The sequence below is a fragment of the Podarcis pityusensis genome, assembly GCF_964106645.2.
Source record: "Podarcis pityusensis genome assembly, chromosome: 5".
Classification (NCBI taxonomy): domain Eukaryota; kingdom Metazoa; phylum Chordata; class Lepidosauria; order Squamata; family Lacertidae; genus Podarcis; species Podarcis pityusensis.
Genome location: NC_138032.1, coordinates 76133519 through 76152256, shown reverse-complemented (window position 1 = coordinate 76152256; position 18738 = coordinate 76133519). Strand labels below are relative to the sequence as shown.

Genomic DNA, 18738 nt, shown 5'->3' with positions numbered 1-18738 from the left:
CCCTTCATGCCACAAAACTCAACCCCCAGGTGCCTGCTTGGAATATCCTTGGCAGCTGCCTGTTCCTGAGCATGCACACCAGAATGATCTTGAGCCAGTCCCTATCTCTCACCCTAACCTACCTCACAGAGGTGACCAAAAACTCCATCCCCTATTAGGAAGGAGAAGAAATGTTCATGCCACCTTAAGCTCGTTGGAAGAAAGGTCTTATCAATTTCCTATCCCCAATGTCTTATCAATGAGCATAATGCTTTTTTAAAACCCATAGTGCAGCATAGAATGAAGTGGGAGAAAGGGGGCACTCTTGGGCTTCCCATCTGGCTTCCTGCATAGCCACCGAGTCTGAGGACTCCACCACCATTATTATTATTATTATTATTATTATTATTAATTTTTATTGATTTTTGGCAATAACAAAACATCACTTATAGAAAAAAAATCATATATCAAAACATTAAATCAACTGTATATACAATCCATTTTAAATCCACAATATGGGATTATTAAAATCCCTTGACTTCCCTCTCTACGTCCCCTTTGTTATATGTTATTCTTGCATGTCCATAAAAGTTTTAATAATTTTTCTTTCCAATTCTTGTACCTTGTCTATAATATTACAAGCATGCTTTAAAATCCTGCTCATGTATTAACTTGTATACATGGCATTTTAATATCTGCAATAAACATTTCCCATTCCTTCTTAAACTTATTGTCTTCATGATTTCTTATTCTCCCAGTTAATTTAGCCATTTCTGCATATTCCATTAATTTATTTTGCCAGTCTTCTTTTGTGGGGACAACTTCTTCTTTCTAAGATTGTGCTAATAGTATTTGAGTGGCTGTTGTTGCATACATAAACAATGTTTTATATTTTTTTCCTATAGATCCACTCCTGTAATACCTAATAAGAAGGCTTCTGGCTTTTTGACAAAGGTTATTTTCTGAACATTTTAAAAAATTCATTATGTATCATTTCCCAATACCTTTTAACAACCTTACTTTGCCACCGCATATGATAATAAGTGCCTTCTGTTTCTCCAACATTTGTTATCTGTTGTTTTCTACATTTGACTCTACCACCATTATTATGCAATCCCAGGTGCTCAGCTATGAAGCTCAGTGGATAACCTTGAACCAACTCAGCTTCCATTAGAGCCCTGTGCTCCTTGCAGAATGAATCTGTTTTAAACCTCTCTTTCATTTCAGGATTTTGGTCTCAGTGTTTTAGCTGAATCTGAGATGACCCCCTCTGTTTCATCCTTGTGTCCCACCAGACATCCAGCTTTCCTCTTCTCTGTTACAACATTCAGACACCTGTTTGTCCTAGGACTGCACTGAATGTTTGTCTGTTTCTCTGTATTTTGCAGTGCTTTTTAAACCCATTAATTTCCCTTATAACCTGTTCCCCGTGTACTGCTGCTTTGGTGCCATTTTATTTTCTGATTATGACTTCTTGGTTTTTCTGAGTGTGATTCCAGCTAATAGAAAATGTGATTTTATCCCAATGCCATGTAGCACATCATATTTGGCTGCATGTTGACATCATGAGAGCAAACGAAGCCAAGTTAGAGTGAGGCAATGTTTTCTGAACTGGTCAGATTGGAGATCATAGCCAATCAGGGATCACGTAAGAAAAAGACAATGTCAACTGAAGGCAAACAAAAATTAATTCAGGGCAAAGCATCATGGAGAGGCAAAGCATTTTATCTCTGAAAACTGGCCAAAATAGCCTGCAACAAATTATCTGTTTATAATGTTCATGGAAAGCCCTCTCCCCAATATCCCCCATGCTTTAGACACATCTTTTCACCCTAGCTTTTGCTGGCTGACCCTTCTTGTCTTCTCTCTCTCTTTCTCTCCTTCCTTCTCTTTGCTCCCTGATGTGTCCTAACCTTAATTACACTGTAATCCTCCAGGCTTGGCCTATCGTATTTTTTAATCAATGTACAGTGCCTCACAGCTTTATAGGGGACAATAATAATTAAGTATTAATGTTATTATCATCACTGTGCAGAACGTGCAGGCCAGTCACAAATCAGCATCGCATATCTGACATTCAGCTAACCAGCCCATTCATCACAGCGCAAGCACCGCTTTAGACGGTTGTGAAGCTACCAACAAACTGCTGAATGAAATCTCACAAGTGGGGGGAATAGTGGAAGAAAGTATTGTGTTTGCTCCCCAATTCCATATTTCATTCGAAGCAAAATTGTTAAGATGACTGATACGGAAGGGGGGGGGCATGTCTTCTTCACCTTCTTCTTCGCTACAATATATCCATTTATTTCCGAGTCCAATTGTCAATGTCAAAAGGGACTAAAATCTATAAAATTCATAGAAAATCAACGTGCCAATTTGCTCAATTTCTCTAGGACTCCGTGACACCTCCCCTGTCCTCCATAATCCCTCAAGCGAGGTGTCATGTACTCTCAGGAAGACCCTAATCCTGTCAAATCACTCTGCCAAGCCTTTCCTCCGGGCAATGCCAGGTGGCAGACTATGCATACATGGACCATTGTCTTCTCATCACCGGTACTCAGGATGTGCTTATCTGCGCATATCTCCAGCTCTGCATATTCCCCCTCCCTCCTCCATATGTTAATCCTGTGTAACCCAACCTCTTCTTAATGTATTCATGATGTAATCTGTGTAACCCAACCTCTTCTTAATGTATTCATGATGTAATCTGTGTAACCCAACCTCTTCTTAATGTATTCATGATAACTGTGATTTATTTTGCACTGTATTCTGGGACATGGAGGGAAGTTTTAAAAGTTCATGTCACCCCTTTCTCGCTGTTCAATCTCGCCTTGAACCTGTTGCGCAATAAACTTGGATCTTCTGCATCTTGCTCCTGTTTCCGGCTGAGCTCATTTTCCTCCGCAGGGACCCGTGGACTTAGTCCGACGAGCTGGGTGGCAGAGCAGCCTCGCACCCAGATTTTACCGTAACAGATGGATGCAAGCTTCTATATAGCAGACGTTGCAAAATGGGTTCTTTATGGAGTTGAACTTGATTTGTGTAGAAGACATGTGTGGTGGAGAATTAGACCTGGGAAGCCTGGTTTCTGCAGAACATCTACAGAGCAGTGTGGCAAGGAAGAAGGAAGACTTGGAAGGGACAAGTGGCTGGAGATGGAAAGGCAGTAGTGGGGGGCAGGAAGGAGCAGCAGCACTTACCCAACCTCCCACCACCACTATCATTATGCTTACCAGAGGGGAAGGGCATGACTAAGTGGGCTAAGTTGGCTAAAAGGGGCCCATTTAGTCAACTTAGCCCACTTAGCCCAATAAGCCAGTTTAGCCAGCTTAAGTCCGCGCTAAGGCTAAGTTGGTTTGTGGGGACTTAAGTCCGCACTTAGCCCACTTAATTCCCCACTTATGGCCCCCAGGTTGAGTGTTAATTACTCCCTTTGGGGGCAGCAGCACAGAAAGTGGGGTTTGCGGTATGAAATGCCACCAAATCAGTGCACCACTTGGGCACCGGTTTGGAGTCAATCGGACAAGGTTGGGTTTTTGGCCATTTACTTGTGACCCTGGTTTGAGTGACAATTAGTCAGTTTGGGGGGTGACACAAAATGTGGGGTTTGCAGCACAAAACGGCACAAAACTAGCATTAACCTTTGGCATCAGTTTGGGGGGCATCTGGAATTTTGGGGTCACACATTAAGTGAGTATATCACTGCACATTTGCGAGATGGTGCTTGATCAAAGATCCTTTACTGTATTTTGCCTTCACAAAATAAAACTGGGCTTATGATATTGTTTCAACTCTTCCCTTAGCAATAGATATTTCTCTTTCATTTCTGTTTCTCCTTCCTGCTCAGAAGACCCGCTGCTTACAAGAGGCAGGAGCAGGGACCAATCCTTTGTCTTAATTCCCACTGGAGACATTTATAAACAAAACTAACTAGAACGGCATTAGCCAGAAACCTTGTACATGAGAGCGGAATGTGTCAGACTTCAATTGATCCCTGCTGGACTCATTTAAATCTCACTGAAGAAGATGCTTGTGTTATCTTAATCCGCTGTTTGGGGTTGATTGTACGACTGAGGGGGAGGAGAAGCCGGCGCCGCAGCATTAAGCTGCTGAACACGCCCCTCGGAGGCACCTGGTTGGCTGCCCCCGGTGGGCGTGGGCGCCGGCCGGCCAGGTAAGGAGGGGCAGGGGCTAAGGCCCCTGCCAGGGCGGAGTCCGGGCTCCCGCCCACAACCACTCCCCTCTCTTGCAGGGAGGAGAGTCCTTGTCGAAAAAAACATAGTCTTTAGGAGAACTGTTAATTACCTCCTTTGGGAAAGGATGTCCCAGTCTCAATACACATTCAAAAAATATTTGTGCTTTTCAGCATGGCACAGTCACCATGCCAAAATCTGATGTTTTGTCAATGTCAATAAGAATTTAACAGGAGACTTATATTGGACTCAATATTGTGCCCATTGTATTTTAAATGGCCTACACTTAATGTGATGTCTCTTATCCGTAACTGCTACTCCTTGTTGTTGTTAGTCGCTTAGTCGTGTCCAGCTCTTCATGACCCCATGGACCAGAGCACGCCAGGCACTCCTGTCTTCCACTGCCTCCCACAGTTTGGTCAAACTCATGTTCGTAGCTTTGAGAACACTGTCCAACCATCACGTCCTCTGTCGTCCCCTTCTCCTTGTACCCTCCATCTTTCCCAACACCAGGGTCTTTTCCAGGGAATCTTCTCTTCTTGTGAGGTGGCCAAAGAATTGGAGCCTCAGCTTCAGGATCTTTCCTTTCAGTGAGCACTCAGGGCTGATTTCCTTCAGAATGGATAGGTTTGATCTTCTTGCAGTCCATGGGACTCTCAAGAGTCTCCTCCAGCACCATAATTCAAAAGAATCAATTCTTCAGCGATCAGCCTTCTTTATGGTCCAGCTCTCACTTCCATACATCACTACTGGGAAAATGTTAGAACAGGCTAAAACGATACCTTTCATCAACCAAGTTCCCACTTACAAGTTATGTCTCAACACCAAAACCAGAAGGTGCCAAGGCTGTGGAGGAAGGGGTTGCTACATTGAATGCCATATTGGAGATGTGATATGTAAATAAAATGATGCAGGGACTTCCGGGGTGGCGCCATCGGCAATGGCGGACTCCCTTTGAACTGGAGGGACCAGCTCCGCGTGAAACGGGTCTTTTCCGCTATGGCGAAATGGGGACCCTTTTAGAAACCACAGGCGGATGAAGCCTGTGGCCATGGGACTCGGCGGGCACCTTTAGCGCCCCCCCAACCTGCAAAGGAACCCACTAACGGGCTCCGAAGCGAAGAGGGGGAAGTGGCGCGGTGCTGAGAGTCAACTGCTTTTTCCGTGGAGCGAAGCCGCATAGCCATTGCCGGAGAGTGCTGCCTTTTTCCTGGGACAATTTGGCATCTAAAATAATCACCCGTGAGTACATAAACTTTGAACAATTGGACTATAAACAAGGATTGGCGAGCAGAAAGGAATTGGACTTAAAAATTTAATCTAATTTGGTACTGAAACAGGAAGGTCTAAACAGGAAGTCAGCCTTCCGTTTCTCTGTAGACAGAATAAAGCAAAGACAACGTAAACTAGAGCTTAGAAAATTACTTCTAAAGGATTGGCTTTCATCATTTAAAATTGTTGAACCCCCCTTCAGTAGCAGGAGAAGAAGGGGGATCTTTTTTTGGACTGTTTAAAGCTGCAGAAGCGAGTTCAAAGTAAAGTAACTTTCCTCCGTCCTGATCCTGGAGCGGGGTGTCAGGACTGACGTTTGAAGCTCATTGACCAGAGACAAATGCTTGTGACAGACAGTTAAAAGAAGATATAGTGATTCCACTGTTTCCTTTCGCATTTTAAAGGAACAAATATTGACAAAATATCTCTAAAAAGAAACTTTGTTGCTATTGTCTTTAAAAAGAAAAAAACAAACAGAAGTTTTCCCCCTAGAGGGAGACTGTGAAACTGTAACTAAATCCAGGGAGCTTGCAGCTGTTACAGATTACAATCGTGGGAAAGTACTTGTGACCTTGCAGGACAATGTTTTCAGAAGCTCTGTTGGGTGCTCTCTGTAAAATAAATGCCCTACTGGACCAGTTAAATCAGAAGACGGACTTGATGACTAATGCGGCCAGAACTTTTGAACAGGTAGTGGGAAACTATATGGAGCCCACCCAGGAACTAAAACAGGAGTGTGCCCTGACAGAACAGATGAGAGAAGAGGACGTTGCTGAATCTTGGGCGCCAGAGATGGAGGAAACTGCGGCCCTGCAGGAACATGAGCCTTTGGATTTAACAAATGATCTTGGAAAAAACCAGATTTGGAAAGATAAGGTTTGGATTGGATTGGAAATGGGGGGTTGGATTGACCCCCCCCCCATGCAGGGTTGTTTGGACTTTCCGAGTCTGGCAATGGGCCGTCAGTGTTACCATAAAGCACCAATGCTGCAGCAAGCAAAGGCTCTAGCAGCTCAGCCAGCTGCTTGTGGCTGGAAAGCCAGACAGGATGTTTGTGACTGTTGCCATGGGAACAAAGGGGCAGTCCATTCTGTACTGAGCACCGGATGTTAGCTCAGTGTGTGTGTGTCATATGACCCGTACTGGATGTACTTGGGAGGAGTTTCTTCTTGCTGTTGTTGAGTGCAGACATGATTCTCTGTACTGATGTAAGAGGCAGAAATAAATGATGTAAATAGTTTTCTGTCTGCTTCTTTCCCCTCCCTGGGGACACCAAAGGGGAGAGAGGAAGAACGGTGTGTTCCTCTCATACATCTGAGAAGAATCGCCGGACCTCGCCTGCTTATCAGCAGAGTGGAGACGCGGGGAGGTCGACAGGAATATCTGCCGGTGCCTACGCTGTGGCACATTCCTCTGACCCAGGCAGAATTCCAACAGTGGCAGCCTTCGGATGGTTGCGATTCATCGGACATCTGCATGAGAGGCTGGTGGATTGTCCTCCTCTGCTCCAAGGAGGAAGAGAAGCGTCTGAAAGAAGCCAGAGGCTCCACTGACAGCTGATGGAAAGAAGAGGTGTTTTCCAGAGCAACAAAGTTCAAGGTATGCTGCATTTCGGGCTAAAAGTGTGAACGCAGGAAGATTAATTCCCTGGTTCACGGAGCTGCGTTTCAAAGAAAACAAGAGCTCCGGGAGAAGAGGCCTGCAGCTTGAAGGCTGAAGCCTGCATTCCACAAATTTTTGTGGTAGATAAGATGTCTTATTGAAATGCATTGTTGCTAGGTAACGGTCCTGGAAAGTTACTGGCAAAGGGGCTGGACTCTGCGTGTAAGCCTGGGAAAGCGAAACAAAACCAGAGAATGTTTTGGCTACAAGTTTACGAGCTCTTGGAAGGGACTTTTCAATAGCAGCCTGAGTTTAGCTGCCAGGTGCAAAAAGCACAAACAACTTGCAGTTTTGCTGCGTGAGAAAGGAAAAAAACAACTGTTGGATTTTACAGTTTGTTTGACATTGTGAGCTGGAGGCTTGGCTTCAAGATGGATGCCAAGAAAGGGGGAGGTTTGCCTTGCCCACCTCCCTTAACCAATGACAATTATTCATCTTGGTCTGTAAAGATGAAGGCCCTGCTGCAGAATCAGAGGCTTTTTGATGTAATTGAAAACCCCATCCCTGCAGCACCAACCAGAGGTTGGGAGTCACAGAATGTAAGGGCCAGGACTGCTATAATTCTGTGTGTCTCAGATGATCAGTTGGTGCATGTTCAGCATTTAGAAAATGCGAAAGAGGTTTGGGACACGCTGCGTACAACGCATCAGAGAGATGCTGGTTCTTCAGCGTTGCTGTATTTTGAGAAATTGACCAATCTGAGACTTGCGCCTGATGGAGATGTTCAAGCGCACCTGACAGAAATGAAGTTTCTGCGTCAACAGATGGTGGAACGCAATTTCCGTCTTCAGGAGGAAGTGTTTTGCTTCATGATGATAAACAGCCTTAGCCGCACCTACAAGGTTGTTGCCAGTCAGCTTGGTTCCCTACCGGCCGCGCAGCTGACCGCGGAGAGAGTTTGTGCTGTGGTCCTGAATGAACACGACAGACTTGCTGCACTGGAAGAAAAAGACAGGGGGAGGGAAGAACAGAGTTCTAATTCCCCCACTGCTGATGCTACTGGAGAGCATGGTGTAGCATTGAGTGCTGTCCGATGCTACAATTGTGGACAGACTGGGCATCTACAGCGAAACTGTAAGAAGCCGCGCCAGTCAAGAGGAGCAAAGAGCAGCTCTACGAAGCCTCAGGCGTCAGGCAAAAGCCGTACCAAGTGCCAGGTGAAACCTGCAAAGGCTATGATGGCGAAAGGAACCACGCCAGATGTTGGGAACGCATTCATAATCGACACGGGCTGTACAAAACATTTGTGCCCGCACAGAGGACTATTTTCGACGTTGAAGAAGCAAAGCTTCACTGTGAAACAGGCCAACGGTCAGGAGTTGGAAGCAACCGGAATTGGGACTGTGTATCTTGAAAGTCTGAACTTGACTATAAATGATGTTTACCTGGTTCCAGAACTGAGATTTAATCTGCTGAGCGTGTCGCAGATTGCAAAGAAAGGACTGAAACTGTCCTATGATGCTAAAAGCTGCAAGATCTACAAAGATGGAGAACTGTTTCTTACTGCCAAAGAGAAAGATGGACTGTATTTGTTGACTTTTGATCAAAGTGATTACATGAAATGTAATTCTTCTGTTTCTAACAAAATCTCTCTTGCAGGTGTGACCAGTGTGAGCACCAAGACCAAGAAGGTCGACAGAGCATTTCAGCGGGTGTATGCTGATGTGATTGGTCCTCTAGAACCATCTAGAGGCGGTGCACGATTTTACCTTGTGTGTGTGGATTGTTTCACTAATTATTCTTGGGTTTATATGATGGAGAAACCGCAAGAAACTTTAGAAAAGTTTCAGGAGTTTTGTGACAAGGTTAAAAGTATGCATGATGCTAACATTGATTGTCTTTTCACAGATGACAAACAAGTTTTTCTGTTACAGAAGTTTCAGAAGTTCCTGGATGGAAAAGGGATAGACCACAAAGTGGCTGTTTCGACCGAAGCGTGGAACAGGGGGGTCTGTGTGAGAGTGAACAAAGAATTGCAAAAGGGGATGAATGCGCAATTGCTGAGTTCACATTTGCCACATGAATATTGGGCCGAATCGCTAGCGTCCTATCTTCATGTGTGGTTGAGAAAGGTCTCAACAGAGTTGGGATGTTCTCCTTTTGAGAAGCTGTTCAATAGAAAACCTTCTGTTGCCTATTTTAAGGTTTTCGGGTCTCATGTGAGAACAGAAGCTCCAGGTGGAGTAAAGAATGCCAGAGGCATTTTTGTGGGTTATGAAAAAGGTCTCTACAGAGTAATTTTGTCTGAATCTGGTCAGGTGATTCTCACAAAGTTTCTAGAGAGTGCTCCTGAACAGGAGAGGTTGATTGTTCACGCATTTCCCACAGAGGATTCTGATGATGATGATGATGATGAGTTTGATCTTATTGAGTTCAGTAGTACTGATGATGACAGCGATAGCTCAGACAGCTCAGTTGTCACAGTCATTGAGAGGAAATCTCACATAATGACTAGACCCTCAGAAGAGGAGGATGAACCATTGATTAAGCTTAGTACTGGTTCTCCAGAGAGTCCAAAGGTTGAACCAGTGAGCACAGAGGATCAGAACCTCATACGTAGGTCTGAGAGAGCAACGAAGGGTGTACCACCCAAGAGGTATTCAAAGGAGTTTGCTAACCTTGCATATGTTGCTATTGTAAACGACCAAGGACAGATTGAAGCTGTGTCTGTGTCAGAGACAAAGGCACAACAGAGAGTTGTAAACCGAGGTAATGCGAAGTCACACAACCAGAGAGGTACATTGGTTAAACCAGTGGCGGGTAGTTCCAAGGGTGGAACTGAAACAACAGGGGAATGTTATAAATATAACAACTGTTTGTTTTCTTCTCTGGATGACGCTTTGCTCGCAGCACACATTGATACTTTAGGGGGAGTATGTTACCATAAAGCACCAATGCTGCAGCAAGCAAAGGCTCTAGCAGCTCAGCCAGCTGCTTGTGGCTGGAAAGCCAGACAGGATGTTTGTGACTGTTGCCATGGGAACAAAGGGGCAGTCCATTCTGTACTGAGCACCGGATGTTAGCTCAGTGTGTGTGTGTCATATGACCCGTACTGGATGTACTTGGGAGGAGTTTCTTCTTGCTGTTGTTGAGTGCAGACATGATTCTCTGTACTGATGTAAGAGGCAGAAATAAATGATGTAAATAGTTTTCTGTCTGCTTCTTTCCCCTCCCTGGGGACACCAAAGGGGAGAGAGGAAGAACGGTGTGTTCCTCTCATACATCTGAGAAGAATCGCCGGACCTCGCCTGCTTATCAGCAGAGTGGAGACGCGGGGAGGTCGACAGGAATATCTGCCGGTGCCTACGCTGTGGCACATTCCTCTGACCCAGGCAGAATTCCAACAGTCAGATGTTTGGAGCTGTGTGGGCTCTCAATTTTGGAGGGAATCTGAAACATGTTCTTAAATATCACATGGAGTTTAGTCTGGACTATGGAAAAGGGGCTGATTCGTTGAAAAGGGTCAAAAACATTACCAAGCTGGAGTTCCCACAAGTGAAAGGAAAATATGAAGAAGAGCTGCAGAAGGGACATGGAAGAGACTTGAGGGCCTCGGATATAAGGTTACCAGGTTAATGCGCTAGATCAATGGGATAAAAAGGACTGACAAAACCTGGGACCAGGAGGAAGGGACACTGGTTGAAGATTGGATTGTGCCTATTTCTTTTTTTTTATCGTTAGGATTGTTTTATAAAATTGATGAATGTTAGAAAAATGTTGAAATGAAATTACTTGGCTCTAGCAAAAATGTTTAAAGAATTAGGTAAGAATATTATGGTTATGAGAAGTTGGTAAAAATAAGATTTAAGCTTTAAGCCTTAAGGTTTTTTATAAGATAAGATGAAAATAGATTAAGGTAATGTAATGACAGAATATTATGAATTATGTAAAGGATTTGCTGTGATGATTATTAATTGGGATACAAGAAAAGGGAGGAGGAGGAGGTCAAAGAAAGAAGGCAATGAAAGTTGAGAATTTGAATTTGAGAATGATGGATTTATTTTTTCTTTTTTTTCTTTTTTCTGCTTTGTTTTTTTTTTTTTTTGTAATTCTAATTTTTTCCCCAATAAATATATATATATAAAAGTAAATAAAATCATGCAAATGAGTATTGGTGGTGTGCAGGCAGTGGTCTAAACACAGCTGCATCTTATTTATACAGGCGAGGGGTTTGAAGGCTCCTGGTGCCTTATACCACCTGGCAACTTCAGAATCTGCAATTTGAAGCACCCCCTACTAGCCAGTGACACCATGGATAGCTGGCAAGTCGGTTCCTCTTTTCCTCAATCTGCTATGGTGGTTTCAGAGAACTGCACACTTTGTGCTGGCTGCCAAATCTCCTAGCTCTTTTGTTTATATGTGCTGGTGTCTTTGCAAGTGCTTCATTGTCACCAAACTGTGAGTGACAACATGTTCTGTTGAGAAACTCACAGAACCAGGTGTTCAGATAATTTTACAATTGTAGACCACAGTGCAGCATAGACGTTCTCTGTGCATTTCCCTATGTGGTCTGGAAGAGAAGCTGGCACGCCCTTTGTAGATAGGAGGGATACCACAAAGCATGCCGTTGTCGCTCAGATCTTCCATTTCCTTTTGCGCCTGTGCTGCTTCCTTGAAAGCAAATGTCATCTGCTCAGCAGGTAAATCAGAGTGCAAGAGTTTCGCCCTTTGGCCCCAGCTGAGTCACTCAGAGTGCGTACCTAAATCTAGAAAGCAAAGGTCACTGCACTTACTTTATCAAAGATGCACAGAGCTTTCCAATGAAGTATCACCACAGCTGCTTTCACCTTGTCACCTTATTGGTCAACGTACACAAAATACTGATCAGAACTATGGAGCTAGCACCCACGGAGCACTGCAGCATTTTTGCATTCAGAAGTCTGCAAATGAATGCATTCAAAAAGATAAATTTGATGCATACCATCCAACATTTCTCCGATAAAAACTGAGATGTCCTTGTCAGTTTGCATTTCTTAGTGCAGAAAATATTGATCTGATGTGTAGAGATCTCTCCTATTCTAATTAATTCAAGAGAGTTCTGAAAGCTTCTCTGTGTGAAAGAAACAAGCAGAAAGTTCATGATGTTTGGGTTGTTCCTTTAGAGAAGCTGAGTACAGCTGGCTTAAACTGGTTCTGTTATCTCTTCAGTCAAGGTCATGCTGACTATAAAAATAGGCCAGAAGGACCCTGGGTTTCCCTTTCTCTTTCTATTCTTTTTCCTTCTGGTGTGGTTTTCTGTATACGTATAGTATTAAGGTTTAGTCTTATTATAAATTACTGTAAGTTTAAGTTAAGTCTGCTGCAACTTGATTTCTTATGGACAGTTACAACCCTGAATGTATTGGATTTGTGACCACTATTCTCATTTGCCTTCCATAGCACTAAAGCTCTGCTGGATGAAATATTAATTTCCTCTGGTCTATTTTTGGGAATCCTGCAACGTGTTTAAGTTTCTACTTTGCTAACTATACATTGGAATCTGCTCTGGATCAATATTGAGTAGAATTTCAATGACAGTCCTATAAGTTCATATTGAAGTATACTTAAGTAGGCCACTCTACATATGCAAAATCTACCCGCCCCCTTTCTCTCTTGCCCCTGGCTACCCATTTACTCTGGAGGTCAATTACAGTGGCTGCTTAATCAGAATGCCCTAGAATCTTGTTGCCCAAAGAGCATTCCCTCCCTCCGTTCTTCTCAGCAGCCATGGTAGTTGAGTGGAGCGGTGTGGCAGCTGCTGCGGGCGCAAGGCCTTCTAAATATCAAAACCCTTGTCTGCGGTAGTCCGCTCCTCTGGTGATTTTTATCAGTGCCAGAGTTTCAGAGTGCTTCAGGCCATAGCGCAGAATGAATTTGTTCCAGCAGGAATTGAAATAAATCTTTTAATAAAGGCTTTAAGGAAAGCTTTTTGGAGGTAGTGGGGCATGTGAGTATGCAGCTCTCCCATTGGGATTTGGTCATCACTTACAAAGAGCTGAGTCAAATGAGCACAGGCTGGGTATAGGTGTTAATGTTTCAGAGACCTAAAGCAGTATGATAGCAATCCTAATCCTGACTACAGGCTAACGATGTCTTTCCTTGGCTTGATTCAAAATTAGACTCAGCAAAACCTGCTACTTTTTTTTTTTTTAAGGGAGTGGCTTGTTCCCTCACCCCCAAGCTCAGTTGCAAATTTTGACCCCATTGCACTCCTCATAGAATCATAGAATTGTAGAGTTTGAATGATGTCACAGAAAGGACAATAGAGTCTGAATGCAGAGGGGCCACCAAAACAGGGGAAATACAGTCGTACCTTGGAAGCTGAATGGAATCCGTTCCAGAAGTCCGTTAGACTTGCAAAACGCTCCTGCAGCCAATCAGAAGCCGCGGAAGCCCCATCAGACATTCGGGTTCCAAAAGAACGTTCGCAAACCAGAACAATGACTTCTGGGTTTGCAGCGTTCAGGAGCCAAAATGTCTGAGTTCCTGGGCGTTCAGGATCTAAGGTACGACAGTACATCATTTTAAAAAAGAGGATTTGCATAGCATTTGCATAAGCTAATATGTGTGTTTAGAATTTGAAATAATTGCTATGACTGAAATAGAAATACAGTGCATCTCATCATAGTGGGGAAGGCTGTGGCAAGGTGACAACAATTGGACAGCAGACTGAGCAGACATGCAGGTTACCTGTATACCCAACAGTTGACAGGCAACTTCAAGGCTGCTATTCTCCATTCTTGTGGTTTTTTATCTTTAACAGGTCTTAGATAGGGCAGCTCTTCAAACAGAGGGTGCCTTCAAAGAGAGGACAGTAAAGTAGGACACATGGCCACTCTGAACCAGCCTCTGTGATTCTCCCAACACTGGGATACCCTGTGCATTGCCTCATTTCCTTCCCAAAGTGTACTTACTGGTGGTGGCTGGGGGGACAACAGTGGGGAAGGTGATCTCCTGCTAGAGGCCTCTGGGTGAAGTTGCATCACACATGCACAAATTAAGCTTCACACTCTAAGTAGGCATGCCTTACTCACCCATTTCACATACTTGATTTAGATGGCCTGGATGTAGATCTTGCAATCTGCACAAGTTTCTCTCCCCCCTGCATATTTAAGGAACTAAGGTTAAATGACCTGATGAAGGGACAAAAAAATAGGAATGAAACTCGGTCTCTCTCAGAGAGAGGCTGATAAAGTCAAAGGGTCACTCACACAGAAGTTGCAAGGAAATGAGTTATTGCTGCAAAATTTAAGTGCCAGGGTTGTCTCCCGCTGTGTCGGGAGATTGACAGGTCTCTATTTGGCCTGGGATTCCTTACATTTGTAGGTCCTCGGGGCCATTTTGGAGTGAATTTATCTCACCTCCACCAAGGCAGACACGGAAAGAGAGGGATAGAATTCATACACAAATCTATGCCGAGTGAATTATGCTGTGGAAATGATCCAGCCATTTCGTGCCCTTATAAGTCTGTATCTGCTATGTCTTATTACTAGAATGCATCAAAATAAAGCTGCTGGGGGCTAATGCCCACATATGAATACAAAAAAGTTTTGAATAAGCCCATCTTTGTTTACATAAGTTGCGCTGCTGGCAGCATCTCCCCTAATACGCATACGTTTATTTCAAGTATTGATTTTCTTTATTGCCAGTTGAAACTGCTTCAATATTGCATTCAGATAGAGAGGGTGGATACAAAATGTCTCTAGAGCTGCTCTGAATAGCTGCCCGTTTTGATTATGGGGGTCAAACAGGGAATATATCTGCCAAACATTTAGATCAGGGGTGGAGAACCATTTTTCAGACAAAGGGTTGGATTCCCTTCTGTGGGGCACATGCCAGTGGGGCCAATGGTGAACGTGAGCAGAGAAATGAATGCAAATATTACCTTTATACAGTAGACTAGTTCCTACATAGACCAGCACACTTTCTCTATCTTCTTTTCAAGCAAGCAAGGCACATGATCAGAATTCAAGGATACATTCCAGCCAGGCAAAAGCACTCAAGAACGCAACTTGGGTCAGTAAGGGGCCTGGCTTGAGGAAAGGCGATGTGGATGAGGAGGTGCAGCCTGGCGAAAGTCGTAAGGGCTATACGACTATATATGTATATATGTAGTCATGGAGCACTACATCTGTTAAGGATAATGGTTTAATTTCCTGAAATGGGAATGTTGCTTATGTTAAATTGCTGTGTTTGTATTGCATGGAGTTTTTCCTTTGGCAGTAGCTAAGTCATGTGATTGGCTGGCTGTGAGTCACATGAGAAAGGCATTCCATTCTGTTGTGACTGTTATTCAAGTAACTGTCATTTTTAACTGTTTCCCTGTTCTTCTCTCTGTGTGTGCAAGGGAGAATGGCTGCTGAGAGGGGTTTCTCTGGATTCTGCTGAGGACAGTGTGTGTCAGTGTGGTCTGCCTGGGATGAAGCAGACAGAGGAAGATCCCTAAATGTTAATAGGGAGAAACTTGTGCTCTGTATAAGTGAATAAGCATGAGATTGTAGGTATGTTCTTCTCAGCTATATGTTTGTGAAAGTAAAGTTCTTTTGAATATAAGGAGTCTGGACATTTCATATCATCAATACATTGGGACCATTTCACCCCTTTGGGATAATTTCCTCCTGCCCCCAAAGGATGATCCCACCCAATCAGAGATAACATGGTGAATGGAATGAGATCACAGTACTACATAACCAATCAGCTTTAACCATTGCTGAGGTGGGAGTCGGCAGCTGAGAGCAAGGTCAATCCAAATGAATGGACGAATATTTTAATGAGAAACATTCCCCACCAATCACCCTGTCAAAACAGGGTGATTGGTGGGGATTGGGGGAAAACTGTCAAAATCATTTGCCAAAAAAAAAGCAAAAAAAAAAGCTGGGGTGTAGTTTTAAGTCAGCCCCAGTTTTAACTAAAGAATTTTGCTGGCCGCTATCTTTTCTAAACTGAATCCCAAAGCATTGGTTCAAAGCGCTTATCTAACAGTTTCTTTTTTGTATAGTGGAAACTTTAATTATCTTCAGCTTAACTGTCTATTCATGAGAAAATACTTTCCCCCCCTCGCATAACTGAACTCTCCCTGACCTTTTTATCACATGCCCTGCACATTTCCCATTAGAAACACTTTCTGTGTTCATTGATGATGATAGGGGAGGAAGGAGAAGTGTTTCCCAGGTGTATATTAAGGCAAGCGTTGCTAAAAGCTGCGCTGAGGGGATAGATGAGTATCAGGTGGAGGATTACAACACTTGAAAATACTGATTATGCCACTCTTTGTAAGATATATGTTAAATCTCCTAGCTATGCAGAGATTAGCAGGCTTCTACTCAGACCACGATCCTGGTTCCCGATTTGGTTGAAAAGTAGGTGTACAACGGTTGCAAGTGCATTGCTTGAATGAGACATAGATCCTGCACTGGGATAATCACTGAGAATAGCATAGGAAACCATTGTTTTGAGAGAGGTTAATTATTTTTATTTTATTTTATGATTTATACCCCATCCATCTGGCTGGGTTTCTCCAGCCACTCTTGGTGGCTTACAGCACATAAAACATTGTAAAACATTAGAAATTAAAAATTTCCTGATACAGGGTTGCCTTCAGATGTCTTCTAAAAGTCAGATAGTTGTTTATTTCCTTGACATCTGATTGGAGGGCGTTCCACAGGTACTAGACCCTCTCCTTCTAATTTGTCCTTTTCTCCACACCCCTAAAGCAGGAATGGGGAACCCCTGCCCTGTGGGGCCCTGAGGCCATTTCTCTCAAGCTACACCCCACCCGTCCATCAGCTGACATCACTTGGTCAGCTGACTGGGTGATTTCTGCTGACAGGCAGGAGGGTGGGGTTCAAGCCAGCTGGGATCCGCTTCAGCAACATGTTCTCTGTTGGGAATGAACTGGCAAAGCAGAACCACACAGTCAGCAAGCACGAAGCATCTGCTCATCAGCTAGTGAGTAGAGGGTTCAATCCTGACTCTGTTGTTGTTGTTGTTTAGTCATTTAGTCATGTCCGACTCTTCGTGACCCCATGGACCAGGGCACGCCAGGCACTCCTGTCTTCCACTGCCTACCACAGTTTGGTCAAACTCATGCTGTTAGCTTCGAGAACACTGTCCAGCCATCTCGTCCTCTGTCGTCCCCTTCTCCTAGTGCCCTCCATCTTTCCCAACATCATGGTCTTTTCCAGGGAGTCTTCTCTTCTCATGAGGTGGCCAAAGTATTGGAGCCTCAGCTTCACGATCTGTCCTTCCAGTGAGCACTCAGGGCTGATTTCCTTCAGAATGGATACGTTTGATCTTCTTGCAGTCCATGGGACTCTCAAGAGTAAATCCTGACTGGGTGCTGCCAATTCCTGCAGCCAGAAGGATTGCACTGGAGGTTCAAAGAGGAGCACAGGTGGTTCCAAAGGCTTTTTGCAAACAGGCCCGCAATGCTCTTTAAACCTCTAAAACCTGACCCCGTCCACCTACCAAATATGGCCCTCCAGGGATGAGGAGATAAGGGTCTGGCCCACTGGCCAGAAAAGATTCTCTGCCCCTGTGCTAAGAGGGATGACCTCTTAGAGGGAAAAGGCCTACACAACAAGGGTCGTATTATAGAGAGTGACTCCAAAATGTGTTCCCACTAAAGATTATTCTCCATTCTGTCCTTCTCTCGCCACTGCATTGCTATCCCCTATGGTGATAACACTATTTTCCTTCCTCCTGTTTTTTAAAAAAAGATTCCTATAACCTTATTATAAGTCTTGAGGGAAATTTTGCTTTTGAAAGCAAAATTCCCATTCTGGTGGTGGAAAATTTGATGAAGAAAGCCTTCCGACTCTAAGCTTACAGATATAAAAATAAATAAACAGAACAATAGAGAACCAAAGTTAACTACAAAAGGAGATAGAGTTTCCACCGAAACAAATTTCTCAGAGGATTTTGCCTTTCCCCGGTTGTGAGGTCTTGCTAAAGCAAATATCAGCTAAAGATGGCAGTATATGAGCTAATAGTATGAGTGCTTGAGCATCACCCTCAGTCTAAGAACAGTCCTTAAAATTAATTAAAAGTTCTGATCTCCCACATCCAGCTCTTTGTCATCTCAGACGTTCTGTGTGTCTGTGTTCATGCACACACACACACACATCCCACAGCCAGACCTGTGAGAGCTAGCAAAAAATGCACGGTGGCAGCGCAACAGAGATACATACTTTACATCACAACAGGAGAGGATGTGTGGGAGAGTAGACTCCAGTTATCGCCATTAATGTTTCATGAAAACTACTCACATCTTCCCTACAACTGACAAGATAAAAAAGATACAGGCATTAAAATTCAGATAACAGACTACTGCCTCGGCAGTCGTTGCATTAGAATTCAGAGCGAAAACTATTGCTTTGCAAGGAATACAAGGCCTGCTACATTTTCTTCCAGCAGTGTTCCCAGGAAAAAGAAGAACACATTTTTAAAACCATACATTCTGCAGGATGCAAAACTGACTTTGCAACACTCATTGTGCTACTTGTTACTATTGGCTGCTAATGTGTGAGGTGTGTGTGTATTGCCACAGGGCCTATGTTTTCTGCAAAAAAATATATATATCTTTGGGGGAGAAGTAGTGGTTATTCATTTAGAATCCTTCCATTTCTTTCTTTTCCTATTTTCGCTTCTTACA

The 18738-nt window shown here is 43.7% G+C and overlaps 1 long non-coding RNA gene across 1 annotated transcript; it reads right to left on the bottom strand.

The window, feature by feature from the left end:
* Positions 1 to 11224: 11224 nt before the first annotated feature.
* Positions 11225 to 15643, bottom strand: LOC308476953. Its single transcript, XR_013986268.1, has 3 exons — positions 14971 to 15643; positions 14133 to 14218; positions 11225 to 11812 (listed from the first exon to the last, which is right to left on the bottom strand). It is a non-coding gene; the product is annotated as an uncharacterized lncRNA (long non-coding RNA).
* Between the last annotated feature and the right edge of the window lie 3095 nt (positions 15644 to 18738).